This window comes from Manis javanica, chromosome 16 (genome assembly GCF_040802235.1).
Source record: "Manis javanica isolate MJ-LG chromosome 16, MJ_LKY, whole genome shotgun sequence".
Taxonomy (NCBI): Eukaryota; Metazoa; Chordata; class Mammalia; order Pholidota; family Manidae; genus Manis; species Manis javanica.
Window position 1 is genome coordinate 2,987,048 of NC_133171.1, and position 17,086 is coordinate 3,004,133.

General features: G+C 47.6%; 1 long non-coding RNA gene across 1 annotated transcript; it reads right to left on the reverse strand.

Moving 5' to 3' along the window:
- Window positions 1-7,537: 7,537 nt before the first annotated feature.
- Window positions 7,538-11,496, reverse strand: LOC140846810 (uncharacterized). Its single transcript, XR_012126246.1, has 3 exons — window positions 11,366-11,496; window positions 9,997-10,113; window positions 7,538-7,908 (listed from the first exon to the last, which is right to left on the reverse strand). It is a non-coding gene; the product is annotated as an uncharacterized lncRNA (long non-coding RNA).
- Window positions 11,497-17,086: the final 5,590 nt, after the last annotated feature.

The window sequence follows — 17,086 nt, forward strand, 5'->3', positions numbered from 1 at the left end:
TCCACATCTACTCGTCCTTACTGTGGGGAGTCCTATCAACCCTTTCCTCCCAATCCTCAAGCCCTCACTCCCTTCTCCGCCCCTGTTCAGCAGGAAGCAGTCAGAGAGAAAGCAACGTCCACAACCCCATAGAGGAGAAAGGGGGGAATGAAGGGCCCCCACCAGTAAGATGGTGAACTTCCGGCTTCTCTTCAGGGTCCTCAGTTCCCGCTGGTGCCACCTGAAGCCCAATCACCTCTCGTCCCCCTCCCAATCCCAGCACCTAGCCAACAGCCACCAGCCCCGTAGAAGTGACACCTCAATCAATTCATGCCCCTTCCTATATAACCCAGCACCTTTCCCTAATAAAGCGGAATTCTCCAGTAAATTGCTGCTGTGTGTCGCTCCTTTCCTTTCAGTGGGCACAGGGTGCTCTCTCAGCCAAACTCCACTTAATCACTTCCTGATCGACACAGTGTAATTAATTCAGCCAAGCCAGGCCACAGAGAGGTGGGAACAGGGCCCCTTGTCTCCCAAGCTCTCCCACCTTCGGGTCACATGGCTTCATCGATGGAGAGGCTGTTTGGGTTTCCTCTTCCCCGTGCCCAGTGGGGAGCTAGGGCCTCTGCTGGGTGTTCCCACTCATTCCGCCCAGAGGTGAGGTCTCTATCCCTCCGTGCACCCTCCCCCCATGCTTTAGAGCAGATCGCCATCAACCCTCTGGAGACCTCCCCTAAGTCCTCTTCTTATGCTTGCCTTTTTACCCCTTCTCATCTCACTAAATACTCTTCACAATAGTTTTCTTTCTTCACAGATTTTTGGAGTAATAAAACTGTTCATGATCCACGTAAGTAAATTTCATACTCCACATACAATTAGCACCCTCAGAAAAATGAGATGATTGCAAATTATTCAATTCAATTTGGCCGTGAGCAACTTTTGGAGCTTTGTCGGCTTGCTCTGATTTGGTAGATCATAGCAGCCTTCAAGAACATTGGAAGGAGCAATAATTAGCTTTCCTCTGCAACCTTGTTAATGAGTCATAATGACAACAAGTCTCAGCTCATATTATCATACACTTATAGATACCGATTTGATAAGCATTCATTAACAAATCAAGCTCAGAAGAGTTCATCAACTGGCTGTCTAAACTTGTTCAAGTTCCAGCTCTCTGGGTCTTTGGATACACCAAACATGTCTGGTAAAAGGTTTGCTTACAGAAGGCACAGCAATGTTCCTGGGCAAGATTCAAAACTTTATAATTGACTTTATCTCAGCCCTTAAACCAATGACTGAACATAGCAGGGGCTCAAACTAAAAAATCCCCAAGGGAAAGGAGTCCATAGCTGAGTGAATTCTTAGGTTCTGTTCATTTACAAAAAAGCAGCCCTTCTCACTCTAATCTACACATTCTGAATCCCTTTAATTCTACCAATGAGAACTAATTAACAAGGCACTTGTTTCTTCAATAAAACCCATTGTTAATACCTAATATGAGAATTACAAAGCAATGGTAGTTGAATAAGGGAGGTCTTGCAAAAGACATGCCTGGCCTTTCTGATGCAACCCTGTCTGGCCAACTCCTAACTAGGCTTTCTTGATCAGCACCTGGGATTGACCCAAGCTAAAATAACACACACAGAGTATCACACTATTTATATCCAAATATTTATAAGTAATTTACAGGGATCATAACAAGCCTATAAGTAACATTTTACAAATTGAACCTCTTTGAAAAAATGCTTTGCATCATTTTTCAAAGAATTTTGCCCCATCCCCATACTTATCTTTTAAATGATTTTTTTTTTAATCTGGTTTTCTTAAAGTTAGGCTTACACATGACAAAATGCTGATAGTCCTGCCAAGGGTCGCTATGGGCAGTTGAAGGGTCTTCTGAATAAGTAACAAGGATGGAAGGTGGCTGGCCTGTTCCCTGAGGACGGTACTGTTAAGCAATGTGGGAAACAGAGGGACTGTGACTCCCAGCCTGGACTCCCCACATCACTTAAGGGCCCTGATCTCTCCCCAAAAGGGTTGTGCTAAATGAATTTTTTTCCATACCACCACAGTTATGCACTGAAAAGCCTGAAGGTTTCCAGCTTTTGTGGTTCAAGGACCACTTTGAGAATGCAGTACAAAATCTCTTCAATAAAAATGCATTCATGCACATGCAATTAACTTTAATGCCATTTCAGAAAGTTTATCGACACGACCACCAACCTTAAGTCTCCTGGAAAATCCACCGAGGTGGTCAATATACTGTTTCTAATATTGTGACATCAGGAAACCAGTTACCTCTCTGAGCCACTGAGTTTCATCTTACATAAAATCTGCCACCACAGTATTCCATACGGCTCCATTCTGCTCAATCCCAATACTGAGAAGGAAGCAAAATATCAATTACAGAAGCACATTGGAAAATGTGGGTTACTATGTGAATGCACGTGCTTCTATTAATGAAATTTCAACCCGCAATGAACACAGGCCTCTATCCTCTGTGCCTTTCCCTGGATACACAGGATGTCACCTGGCACCAAATCGGCTCATACTCTTCTGTGTTTCATCATAACCAGACAAGTGACACCTTCCCAGGACTGCCCTTTGCAATAATGGGAAAGAAGAAAACCTTATTGAAGAATTAGATCTTAAAACTTTGCCCTTTGCTTTTAAACTTTTAATTTTCCTTCCCCACCCACCCTCATCCAGAGCAGTCATACAGCCTCAAGACCCTGAATTACTGAATTAATTCACACTGAAGCCATAGTGAAACTCAGTGCGGTGTTTATCCTGACCAGTATTTACCATTTGGAAAGCATGCTGTACTGTTAGGGCTACAGTCAATGCTAAAGAATGGATCTCTAATAATGGCAGTGCAATACCTACTGCACCAGTCTGGGGAAGCTAGATTTTCAGGAAGTTCCTCAGGGCATTCATGTAGGCTATCATATATTCCTCAGAAGCTGGAAAACTAAGTTTGCTACTTGCCTGAAACTTTTAGGGGGATGAGAGGATCCTCCCCTATCCAGGCAGGAGTAAGGGATGGTGAAGAGTTCTGCCCCTCTTTAGATAAAGAGCACAGCTTTTCCATAAAGAGAAGGGGAGAACTGGGTCTGCTTCCATACCTGTAGTGTCAGACTCCGAGTTGGATGGCATTGTTGCCCCAAAGGCTTCCATTTCCATTAGTCTTAGGGCAGGCAACCCTCCTGACCACCTGAGCTCACAGCACACCTCCTGGGAAGGTGGAGCGGGATCAGAGGATCACTCTGGGATGGAAGACCCTCCCCTTGCCCCACCTTTTACCTGAAAAGCACTTAGACTCAAAGCCAAGAGCCCAGTTTACCTGCCCCCACCCGGCCCTTTCTCTCTCTCTGCCCCTCCCCAAAAACACATACCAGGAACAAATCTAGGCCCAGAGCCGCTGATGCAGCTCTTGCTTCACCCAATTATCTTGCCTTACTTCAGACTGACAGTCCGCCCCTTGCTGCTCTCGGTCCCATAGAGCATTTTCTCCATCCATGACTGCAGCCTGCCCAGGATCCTGCTCGCCTAACCAGGTCCTCGCTTGAATCTTTTTGAGAATCTCATACCCTGACAGTTCTGAGCACCAGAAGCCTCTAAGCATATAGACAACAATGCCAATTCCTCACCAAACTGGCCAATTCCAAAGGAGACACTTACAAGTTCATATGCTTTCCTAGAAGGCAACAATGATGGAGCAAAGGCTTCTAACACAGCCATGTCTTTAACAAAAAAGCCAAGTCTGCATTAATTTCATTTTTCATGTAATTTTTACAAGCATCCTGGAATCCTGTATTTCCTATCCACTTTCTTTTTCCATTTTCTCTTGCTTTTCTGTCCAAGTTTTAATGGCTCAGCTGGAGTTGAGACCATATTTGCTGCCCATGTTTGTTTGAACACTTAGGTTCTATGAAAATATTTGCCTCCCAAATTCCCAGTGATAGACAGATGTCCTAGCTCATTGCTGTTATTTTTTAAGTATCTTGGCAGGGAGAGGATTGGCTTCATATTTCAAAGAATCCCTTTCCTACTAAAAAGTTTTGGTATCAACATGCAACAGCATTTACAATGTGCACTCACAAAGTGGAGCTACCAGGATCCCCTTAAAAAGAAAAGACAACCCTTCATTTTTCTCTCAAGGCCCACTAATTAGCTCAGTGACCTTGGGTTTAACCTCTCTGAGCCCTGGTTTCCTCATTTGTAAATGAGGGATTTGTTTGATTTCTAAGGTTTCTTCCAGCCATGACCTTCTACAATCCTATCAAAGTAGGCCACAGCAAAGGAAGCCATAATTTTACCCTGAGCACAGGGATTTTCAGGAGAATATTACAAATCTGCAAATAGAGTTTAAGATGTCATCAATCTCCCTTTGCTAACAAAACACATTTCCATTTGCTCCTGCTGTACTTTCACTGAGTAATTGGAAATAGCCTTGAGGGGTAGAGATTTGATGGGCCTCAATGACAGTAGGGTTCATTCTCTGCCTTTAGAGTCCAAAGTTAAAGAACTGTGGAAGCCAGTTCCTCTCACCAGGCCAGATCCAGCAGGAGCCATCTCAGTTGGGTCTGTGGCAATGTCAAATGAAATGAATGAATATGAACACATGGTTTCATAGATAGAATAAATGCAAGAAGGACCCGTGGCTCAATTCTTCATTCTTTGTTACACTGGTAAGGTGAAGTTCTCCTTCTGGAATGGAAATAAGTAAAGACAAACCATGATCTGTTGCAGCCAGCTTTGGTGGCCATCCACTCAGCCACCTGTTCATTGAGTCAGGCTCCACCCGCCCCTTCAAGTGCTGGGCTTGAGGGTGTAGGAGAATGGGGGAGTGAAGCAGACAGCAGACACATGGCCAATCATCTGATGACGTGTCATGAGCTGGGCTGTGGACTAATTCATAAAGCTAGCTGTCAGCATTGCTCCTGCAGCCCCTAACTTCCCAGCACAGCTCTGAAATGTCTCTTCTAGGAAAGGACAACTCAGAGAAAATGTCCCTGATCACTTTAACTGCATCATGAGTCTAATAAGGGCCAGGGGGAGAGCCATAAAGTCACTGGCTGCAGAAACTCCGCTTGCTGCCTGGAGGGTTATTTGGCCTTTTCTCTCCCCTATTCCCTAGATACTGTGTTTCTTTCACTTCACTGTTCCTTTGGGGTCTTATGCAAACCCACAGGCTGTGCGTGTATGAACAAGTATAAAATGGACATCTAAGCTGTCAGCTTCATGCACCACTCAAAAGAAATGGCCCATCTTGGCCTTGTCCTTTCACAGATCGCTGTCACACAGGATCATAATTTAGTCTTTTGGCTCATAGTTTAGTCTTCCTCCTGAATTCCTCTGCATATCTCTTTGCTAACAAAAAGCAATCTGGAAAAAAAAAAGGTGCATGCACAATTAGCTGTGTCTTCATTGTGTTTATTGTTTTCTGTGATCAAAAATACAGCTTTCATTCCCTCCCATTAAGCACATTGCTGTGTTGGAAGTGTCGCGACCCTTCAGGGACCGAAGCAACACGCCCAAGGTCTTGATTCTTCTCTAGGCTTTATTGTCTAATCTCTCGTGGCGGTTACAGCAGTTGTCGGGAAGCCCCTCTCCCTCCCGGCGGGCTCCCTTATATTCAGTCACCCAACCAATCTGGGACAGTATCATGCATGACCTTTAAGCGGATAGGTGTCACGCGCCACTCTAAGCGGGCAGCACAAGCTGTGCACGGGTACGGAAGTCTGCTGGGCCAATCCCCCCAACAGGGAAGAGGGGAAAGGGTGGTGAGCAGGAAGCAGGGGCCATCTTTAGGGCATTGTCCAGCTAGAGTGGGGCTCAGCCTCGGCCGTAGGCTGGGCCCCCACATCTCCCCCTTTATTGTTTTATAACCAAAGGGCTGTTGGGATCATGCCTGTCTTAGGTCGTCTGGAGTCTGCGGCATTCTTACCCGTCCTCAGGCAACAGACAGCTTAGGTCTGCGCCCTGTCTTAGGTTGATATGTGCAGCTCCCGATCTTACCCGTCTTTGACTACTGATCCAGCATATTAAGCCATACTCTAGGGGAGATGCCTTCCTCTAGTGCTGCCATGGCCTGCAACAGGACCTTCCGTTCTCCCCGTTGCTGTTTTTGTAAGACTTTCCTCCCAAGCAGGAGAGGCCCACAATTAGCAATATTCCTATGACACCTACACCTGACCAGGCTTTGGTGGCGTTTAACACAGCTTTAGCTATTTGAGCTACGGAGAGCATCTCTACCTTCTTGGAGCTAACATTCAAAATTTCTAACCGTAGCTGAGTGGTGAGCTCATCAAGCTCACTGGACCAATTTGTGGTTAACATCTTGCCTAACTGTCTGGACAAGTTGGCAGCTTTAGAATAATTATGAAAAGGAATACCAGTAATACACCCCTGTATAAGAATGGACGCAGCCCACAGACAAAACCTCCCCCAAGAGGTCCAATTGTTCTTGAAGAAGGTTCATGAGTTGGTTGACCAAGGCCATCCCATTCTTAAAATGGCCATTGATGACGTTCTGCGCTGTCATTGCCGAGGCAGCGGCCTGGGACAGACCATTCAGCGTCTCTGCCGTAGGAATGGTGATAGCGCAGCAGTGGTTGCAGCTGCAGCTCGGCTCGCCGTCGCCTGCTGTAGGATCCACGGCAGGAGCAGAAGCAGTGCGATCATCTTGTACCTCCGTTCCGGGGTTTTCCACTCTGCGTATCAGACGTTCAGGCACCCAAACGGGGTTCTGCTGGTCCTGTGGAAAAACACAAACTGAGCCTCGGGTCCAGATTATCACTGGGTCCGGGCCTTTCCATGTTCCTTCCAACACATCCTTCCACAAAACTTTAGGCATGTGTTTTGGATTGGATTGTTGGCCGTGCCACTCTGCTGCACTGCGGCCATTTTTGTCCAGTGTTCTAAAATCTTCTCCTATTCCCCCTTTTTGTTTATATAAGGCATTCTTGAGGGTGAGGTGAGTGCGTTCCACCAAACCCTGACCCTGAGGGTTGTCTCTAGCTCCCTGCTGCTCTCATGACACAAAAGAATTTCATCCATATAATGATAGATGATTATCAGGGGAAACTGTTTCCTGACAGTTTGTAAGGCCTTCTTTACATACACATGGTGGGGCTATTAGCCATGCCCTGTGGCAATAAACCTTTGACAGTCTCTGGGGTGAAGCGGGATGGAGAAGAAACAGTCTTTGATACTTTTTCCTAATTACAAAAATAGGTGTGTTCTGCTTCCTTCTTTTCTTTGGTGAGGGGCCACTGAGGTACCCACACGGGCCTTTTTGACTGCCATGTCCTCATCAGATGGTAGTCCCTGTTCAGATCCCCCTTCCGATGCCTTTGCGAAGGCACTCTCTTCTCGTACTTCCTCTAATACTTCCTCCCCCTCTTGGATGGCCTCTCAGCAGCTTCGCTTCTGTCCTCGGCCCTAACCCTAGAGGCCTCCGTCCCCATCCTCTCTCTAAAGGAGCAGGTATCCTAGTTATGATTTAGATGGACTACGTCACTAATTCCGCGAACCTTTTGATTTCGTCGCCACTCTGCGAACCTTTTGATTTCGTCACCACTCTGCGAACCTTTTGATTTCGTCACTGCTCTGCGAACCTTCACTGGCGCTTCCTCATTCCATATATTATAATAAACAATGTCACAAACACTAACAGGACACACACACTACACATAAACACCCACCGCAACTGCCTGCTGTCTGCCCTGCCACGTATACTTTCAGTTTACTCGCCGATCCACTCACCCTCCTCGGTTCCCTCTCCCAGTCTGGCCAGCCGACCGAACGGCGTCCAGCGACGTTCCTAAAGAGTTACAAGCTCTACTTCATCGGCAGGCGCCAGGGTCAGCGGATCAGGTCGCAACGAGGTTTAGCGATTCCCGGGTTTCGGCACCACTTGTCACGACCCTTCAGGGACCGAAGCAACACGCCCAAGGTCTTGATATTTCTCTAATTTCTCTAGGCTTTATTGTCTAATCTCTCGTGGCAGTTACAGCAGTTGTTGGGAAGCCCCTCTCCCTCCCGGCGGGCTCCCTTATATTCAGTCACCCAACCAATCCGGGACAGTATCATGCGTGACCTTTAAGCGGATAGGTGTCACGCGCCACTCTAAGCGGGCAGCACGAGCTGTGCACGGGTACGGAAGTCTGCTGGGCCAATCCCCAACAGGGAAGAGGGGAAAGGGTGGTGAGCAGGAAGCAGGCGCCATCTTTAGGGCATTGTCCAGCTAGAGTGGGGCTCATCCTCGGCCGCAGGCCGGGCCCCCACAGGAAGGGCCTATAACATGTTCAAGATTTCATTCTTAAAAAAAAAAGAAATGTGCTGTTACCTCTACCAGCTATGAGTTCAAAAGAGGCAGGAAAAGTTCACTGCCAATAATTCAGTTTGTAAAGGTCTAGAGAAACATTCCATATGGGAAAAATAAGGTGAAGCAAAGAGGACAATGGAAACTTCCTCTACCAAAAATAAGGAAAAGACACCACAAGAAATCAAGTGCCTTCATTTCTTGTGGTGTTGAGGAAAACATTCCCAGGCAGCAAAAGGCACACATGCACACACGCACACCCTATTCATACACACACGCATGCATGCATGCACACACATACCCTATTCATATACACACGCATGCATACACACATATGCACACATATATGGTCACATAGATACACACAGATCTGCACCCAGTGGACTGATGCAACCATGTGCATATTTCATAGGCTCCTTTTGTGCTTTGTCCATGAGAAGCCAGTAATCTCTAAATTCTGCTGTGAAAGCAAAGCTCTGTAAAGGTCAAACCTGATTCTATAGTTGCGTGTTGTTTTTTTTAAAACATGGAACTCCCTGACTACATCTCCTTTGGCTTCACACCAGATTACTATTCATTTATTTGACAAATACATTCTTTGGTGAACAACTTCCATATTCCAGATCCTGCAATGCAGTACCATAGAACACTGGCTTTGACTTATGACCCTCCTGTCTGGAGGGTGAGTTGGGCATAGGAAGAAATAACGAGAATAAGAATGTCCAGAATGGAGAAGTGTGTACACTGTATGTGGAAACACAGATAAAGGAATGACTGACTAAGTGCTTGGAGAAACATTTGTGCTGAGTCTAGAAGGAAGAGGAGGGGCTCATTAGGGAAGCAGGAAGGGCATAATGAACAGCAGGGGAGACTGAGCATGGGGGTGTGTTCTGTAGACAGCAGAGATCCCACGTGGTTGGGGTTTGGGAAGTGAGTCAGACTTCGAATGACACTGAACACCATGCTAAGAAATTTTAACTTTATGCCATAGGCAATGTTGCAGCATAAAGGGATTCTCTCTTTCTTTCTTTCCCTCTCTTTCTTGTCCACCCCACAAAAGCATCACTTTTAATTTATGGACTTGCTGAGATTTTTGTTGCTGCAAGATAGCTTTGGCGGCAGTGGGAAGAAGGGAAGGGAGGGCAGTGATACAGGGAATGCAGTGGGGGGACTATAGCAATTCTCCTAGGAGCTGATAAAAGCAGTCCTGACTTGGGAGTGAGAACAGAAAGGAAGACTGACAAATACAGGCCAGGAATGACCCAGACCACCTTGTGCCCTTGGTCTCCTACACTATCCCTGTTACAGGAGGAATATCCCTGTTATAGGTCATTTGTCTCCTTCAAGGCCATGTGTCCACGGCATGGTCTACAACTCTTCTGGAAGCAGCTGCCAAGCCCCTGGCAGAGGGACTGAAAACACCCAATTCTTGTTTCCCTTGGACCTTCCCTCTGGGGCTCGGAGGACCTAACCGCCTAGGACCAGAACTCACACCAGGCTTGCAGTGTGGAGAACTCAGGTGTCTTCAAAAACAGCCTTCAGACTGGCTCATTATGAGGCTAAAGCCAGTCGTGTGACTCACCTTTGAAATCAACTTTCAAAATAAAGAATCCGTTTCCCAGATTCTCAGAAGCAGCTTCGTACAAGGGGTGAAAGACAAACTTGCCGCCACACACCAGCATCCTCCTCACCTTGAAAAGTGACTGTCAATTCAGTTTCCAACGAGGCCAGCGGTTATGAACAGGCAAGGAAACACCCAGATCGTCCCACAATTAGAAATAGGATGGCAGTGGGGATGAAGGAGACTTCTGTGAGAATGGATGAAAGAGAAGGTTGAGATTCATCATTCCTCTGAAGGCAGCAGCTAAGAAAAAATCAGCCAGATTCCTCAAAGGAAGGTGGGTGTTGCAAACACCTGCTCCTTCCCACGTGGAGCCACCAAAATCGGAAGCAACCTTCAAGTATGCAAACGCCCTTAAAGGAGAATCAATAAGGATGGCTGACTGTCCATTTCTATTTTTTCTTTCAGGCCCCAAACATGGCATATTGTTGGTGTTCAGTAAGTGCTTTTTGAAAAAGAGGCATGAATAGACCCCCCTATGAGTCGTGGGTCTATACAAGTGATTTTCAAGCAGGACTTTACCGAGGCCCAGGGTTTTTCCCAAGAAGTCCTAGGACCTCCTTTGCGGGATATGTGTGCTGCAGCCCAGCACAGCTGCTCCGCCCATGGTCCTGTGACTGTCCATATCTTCTTACATGTTCAAAGGTTCCACTAGGTAGTTACTAAAATTCTCCTATTCCTAAAATATCTGCTGGATCCTCGGCAGCAGTAAAACCTTGATGGACTGATTGCCAGTGCTCAGTGTGCTCCAGCAAGTCATATTCAATGGGTTTTTAAGTCATTGATGGCAAAGGAAAACCAGCTGTCTTCCCTTATATTTGGGGAATAGGGAATTCTCAGTGGCCTGGTCTAGGAAGAATGAAGCCGCCATCCTGGGGTTTGCCCAGCTTGTTTCATAAATATTATTCCACGCTGGTCTCCAGTTCTTCCAACAGTCTGTGATCCCACTGTGGCTTCAGGGACAACCTCTTGACTGCTCTGCCCTCTGAACCTCGCTAGCACCCCCACCACACCTCTCTAGGGAAGCCGGACTTCCAAACGAGAATGATTTTCTCACCCACCAAGCAAGGGAGCCTGGATTTTTCTCCTCTTAGGGTAGTTAGGTTTATAACGTGTTATTTCCAGAATTAGCTTTAATTACTCTCCCTCTTTCTTTCCAAACATCTGTTTTCATTCTTTGTGGGGGTGGTGGACCTCCAAGCTTTTGGCAACTCTCCCTCTGCCCGAGGTCCCGGGGAAGGATTTCAGACGGTCAGCCGGGGGCATTTCACACAGCTGCATGAAAACTGAGGCTGCGATGAGGAGGGGCTGGGGGGAGGGGCGGAAAGCACTTTCCGCTAGAGGGGGACTCAGGACATTTACCGCCAGTCCCATTTCACAGACGACAGAGCCGAGACCTGATGAGGTGAAGCCATTGTGGGGTTCTGGGGGGCACCAACCTGTCAAAGCTGGGGGGTGGGGCTGAGACTGTCCCTTGTTGGCTTAGGTGTTGACCTGGGTCCCTTGTACTCTCCCGAGTGAAATGCGGCTGCGGCAGCAGGGCCCAGATTGGGAACTCCAGTTCCTGGCTCCACATTGAAGGCAGTTAGCAAGCCAGGCCTCTTCTGTAGATGCAGCCACGTCTTCCTGCTGCACCGTTCTTCAGCTCTGTCTGGAGGGTGCTCAGAGCTCTCCAGGGCCCCAGGTTCAGAGCAAGAAAACAGACAAAAAAGCCAGATACTCTTCTCAAGTATAGACTAGGGGGTTCACCAGCCCAGCGCATAGCTCCACACCCCTGCCCCTGTGGGGTCCTCTATCCCACATGCCCAAGCTTCTCAGTTTCACCAGTGTGTTTTTGAACAGGATGTCTTAGTCACTCACTTGTGAATCTTAAATTACCAACACATACATGCCCCATTTCCTGTGCACTGCCCAGGGGCACCGATCCCTCACAGCCCCCCAGCTGGGACCTGTACCCCACCAGCTCTGCTAAAGGAAAGCAACAGGATACACTAACTCAGACCAAAACTAGGGTGCTCACAGTAGGGAGAAGTAAAGATGGAGGGGGCAGAGCAGCTGGCAGAGGATCTAGGGGAGGAGAAAGAAGATCTTTGTGCCCCAGGTTTAAGTGTCAGAGTCAGGAGCTTCATTACTGGGTGGTAGAGAGACAGAAAGCAACGAGATCCTGTCAGATTTCCCCAGAGAACAGCAAGGTGAGTTGAGGTCTTCAAATTTAGAAAGGATTTAGAAAGCACAACTCCATAATTTAATTGGGAAAAGAAGGATGTCTCCTGGGAGTGCACAGTCTTGACAAAGGACACTAAGGGACACGGAGTCCAGGGGGTACGAGTTCAGCCCCAAGACCACCCTGCCTAACAGGGAGGTGCCTGCCCAGCGCAGGCCAAGCCAGAAAAGGATGTTCTCAAATTCCTCTTCAGCAAAGGTTGCCTTCCCTTCCCAGGTGGCACGGGACTGCACATGGCATGGAAGGGAGTGTCACAGAGAGATGCTCCTGGTAAGTTGTTAAAGCTGATTTCAAAGTAATTTGTCAAAAGGAACTCACACACACACACACACACACACACACACACACACACACACACACACGCAAAATGTCCACATTTCCCTAAGCCACCTCTGGGAAAAAATGGAATCACGCTAACAACGGTCCCTGAAATTCCTGATCCTGCACCCCCTTTGCTCATATGAAACTCCCGTCCCTCTGAGGGCAGCTCCAGGTGGTTCTAGAGGCCCGTGGCCATGTATTGCATCTGGCTCAGTATTAAGTCTCGGATGCTCGTTCTGCCCCTCTCTGGTGGGTGGAAGCGACCTCAGAACAGCAAGGAAAGGCGAGCAGCAGTCCCCAGGTCCCAGCAGCCCCATGCAACACAGCTCCCTCTCTGTCGTGGGTCAAACGCATGCTGGGGCCTATTTGGGAAGAGTTCTCAGCCCACACCTGTCTTGTTCCTCCTGCAAACAGGCACTGGCAAACCTCTCCCACCAAGCTCAGTCAATTCCTTGAAACTCAACCTGAGGCCCAAGACATATGCACATGGACAGAGGCACCGGCACAAACTCACCCCCGCACAGACATCACAGAGAAACCTGCAGAACAGGGCAAGGATTGCTTTATGGGGATTTTTAATTTTCTTCTCTTGATTTATCACTCCTTAATTTTTCTTGTGTTCGTTGAAATTACTCATTCAATTTGAACACCTAAAAATGAAAATAAATGTAAGTTGTTTTAACAGGTCTCTGAAAAGTGAGTTAAATGAGCACAACCTTTCTTTCAAGGGTTCGTTCATTCACTCCACGAACGTTGGTTTTCTCCCCGTTGCTGGACACCGCACTTAACGTAAGGACAGGAAGAGAGCTGGCGTGACAGACTGTTCCTGCTCTCAACCTGTCGCTTACCAAGGAGAAAAGGATATGCTGATGGCACTGATTAAACGCACTAAGTGTAAACCCAAACCAAATGTGATTACAAAAGAGTTCTTAGCACCAGTCAGTGAACAGTGTGTTATGGATTGAAACAGTATCCCATGAAGTTTCCAGTTCAACCAGAGTGCCTCCGAGTACACAGGTGATGGGGCTCGACCTATACAAGGTGTGACTAATAAGGCCCTGAGGGTCAGCTTTCATTTTCTTTATTCATAAACCCAGCAGAACTCCTGTCTCTAAATAAACGATGTCCTTCAGTGTGACCACCGCTTGCTTGGACCACATCCTCATTCAGGTTGTTTATAGAACTGCTCTTTTAGAACTTTGCTTATATCCAGTTAATCAGCCCCCTGGGAAAAATCAGTCACTTTGGTTACAGTCCACTCTAGAATTCATACGAAAGAGGAAGGAGGGGGACAAGGTCACAGGTGGGGAGTGTCACTGGGGGGCCGGGATACACAGGATGCCAAGTATGGTGGAGACAACCAAGCTCAGGCTGAGCTCTCTGAGGGCAACTGCCGTGCCTGGCACCCAGCTGGCAATGAATACATACAGGTTGGAAGAAAAAAATAATTGAGGAAGAATGAAGCGAGGCAACATAAAGGTCAAACCAGCAATCCCAGCACACCATGCTCCCAGGTGGTCTAGGCCAGGCAGGACCACCCTTCAGAGAGAGGCGGCTGCTCTTGAGAGTTGAGGGAAAAGGGGGTCTCAGCGCCTCTGTCTTTGCTTTTCTTGTTTCTAATGAAGGCACAGGATTAGCTTTTAACTAAAAGTATTCTCACCCTCTATGGCTATGACCATGTATTTGACAGGAAGGCAAAGGGATGCCAGGATCCTCATAACAGCCAGAGGCAGACAGGTTTAAAGCTAAACAATTCACGCTCGGGCCATCGCCCTCAAGTCTGGACAGGCTCTCGTGGGTGGCCGGAGGCCTTGCTCACCTGGCCTGTCACTCCGCCCCCTGACTCAGGGTCAGGACTTTTGAGGGGGTGTCAGCCAGTGACAGACAGGCCCTGCCCGCCAGGCAAAGCAGACACCTGTCTGTGGAGGGGCTCTGCTTGCTTCTGCCAGAGCCGGAGGCCCCTGACATGCTCTGAGTTCAGCCGGGGGCCTGTGAAGCCCTCCTTGGTGCCCCATCTGCAGGGGACTCTGGGATTCACTGCTCTCTAGGCAGGGGGCTGCAGACAGACTAGCAGGGCATGAAGGCTCTCTTCAACGTTTTCCCTAAAAGAAAAGGGATTTCAGAAGATATTCCTCCCTGGGGTGGAGTCAAGAGTGTTGGGAATAGATAAGAGGGTGAGCTTTAACCAGACAATCAGGATCTGATGCTCTATTTCAGTTTTCCCAGAACAGGAAAAAAGAAAATTTCTCCCATTCAAATTGCACACGCCTTAAAAAAAAAACAACAATGGTCTGTAAATGCATCATTAAGTAGCCAGCTGAAAGAATGTCGCCCACTGGACCCCTGGAAATCCGCGACATGGGCAAGCCAGTCATTTCTGACCCCATCAGGAAAATCTTGCATTACTATAGGAATCCTGAGTGTCCCTCTCCTTCACTATGCCCTTCCTTAGGTATATTGCAATTTTTACTGGTAATTAGATCAAATAAAATTATTAATCATATTAGTGGCTACATTCTGTTAAAAGCTTACAAGATGCTAAGCCCTGTGCTTCAAGTCAATTATCTCATTGAATCCTCATAAAAATATTATAAAGTTTATTCCAATTTTACAGAAATAAAAATGAGACGTGTAGGTGGCACCCAAAATAGTATAACAATCCCAGTAACAAACCCACATGGTGTCACTATTGCCACAAACGCACATTGTGACTGGCTATTTGTCAGAGTTTCCAGGATTCCTTTTTCTCTGCATTGAAATTGTTGAAACACTCTAATGCTATGTCAGCAGAAAATAAGACCTGTGCCAGCACAGAGCACACAGGTTTGATCAAATAAACTTCAGAAACCAGGGGAGTTTGACATCTCCTGAAGCTGGTCCCAACCAGAGCTTGGCTGCAAGGGAGTAAGTGTGGGCTGTATTGGTGAGCAGCCATGCATAGATTTCTTTCTGCTTAAACATCAGCCCCTTCTAGATTCCAGTGTCTCACTTTCCAGCCTAGCTTCCCCTTGCTGGCTTATCTGAGTCTAACATGCTTCATTTGACTCCCAGACTTCCTGTGAACCAGGAAGTTGTGAGACCCAGAGAAAGTGATATTTGCAGTCCAGGTCACTAGGACCTAGTATATGCCTCCAGCATAATAGATGCTCAACAAATCCATGTTCAATCACTGATTGTTTTGCAGAGCCTCTCAGCAGGCAAGTGAGAGCTGCCTCCCACCCCCACCCCATGTCCCTGAGTTGGGTGTGTGGTGCTGCAGATGTCAAATGGTTACCAAACTGTCAGCCCCAGCTGGGTCCAAAGCCAAACGAGGTGCACAGGGGCCCATGTATTGACCTCTGTGGGCTTTTCCCACCCAAGGCCTGATCTCAGGCAGGCAGGACTAAAGCTGCTTCTGCCAGAGTTGAAGGCTTTTAGACCATTAGCCTCCCCCATCCCCCAAAGCTTAGAAGCCACTGGTCCTGGACACTCATGGAGCAGGCATTTATCTTTGCTGCTGCCTCCCCTCCAACCTGTCCCTAATATTCTTGGTATCCAGCATCTTATTCCTTATATATCCCACTAAAGCAGTAATTGATAACTAAGGTAGAACAGATATGTTTTAAAAGTATGACTTAAATCTGGGAAACTCTCATACTCTCATACCCAAAGGATGACAGCTCCGATGGGGACACAGTTCATGAGGATGGGATAGCTGGGGCAGGAATCTTTGCCTGAGTTTCCAAAAACACACACACTGGCAGTAATTACTCAGAGCAGTCACTCTGAAGGCTGGTGCTGCCCCGCACTCTTTGAAGGACTGTGTCCAAGGGGGTCCCCATTACAACAGCCTCATCAGAGAGATGCCAGAGTGTGTCAGCATCCTTTTGTATGAACCACTTATTTGAGGAGATGGGTGACAAGGAGAGAAAGTATGGGCAGGTCAGGGGGACTGTTAGCAAATAGTTGAGCCCCTACAGTTTTACCAGCCACTCTGCTGAGCCCTGGTCCTGAGCATAGAGAAGACAAAAAGGAAATGCCCTCAAGTGGCTCATGTTAGCCCAGGAGGTGAAATAAGGTAACATGAGGTCCCTGGTGGAACCAGCCTAATAGGATCGGGAGTGACACGGGCAGGATAATCCACCCCAGCCTCGGGTTTCAAAGTTTTCCCAGAAAGCTTTTATTCACATTAGAAGGTAGGTATTTGGTTTAGTTTCCGACAATTTAGTGGTGGACGTTTTCCCCACTGCCTTTTCTCCATCAACACTCCTCACAGAGCAGCTGTCTGTGCATGGCTTCCAGCAGGAAAGCGCCGCAACTCAGCCCTGAGGACTGACTGCCCCTCCAGCCTGGCCCAGCGAGGCTCAGGCCCATACGGGAGAAGAACGCTATGTGTCGGGGGCCAGGAGTGAGAAGGAGGGAGGGCAAAAGGCGGCTGAATCTCAGGAGATGTTGGTCACCGGTGTCATGTGAGAATTTTGGACCGTGGAATTTAGATAATTTGGGGGACCCTCTTTCAGAAAAAGAATTTGAAAAGATTCCTTCTACAAACTGTCATGGAGAGGAGCACATGCCCGAACAGGGCTTCCTCTGCCTGCCCCGCTGGGTCGCGGAAAAACATGATGTTATTTTTGGA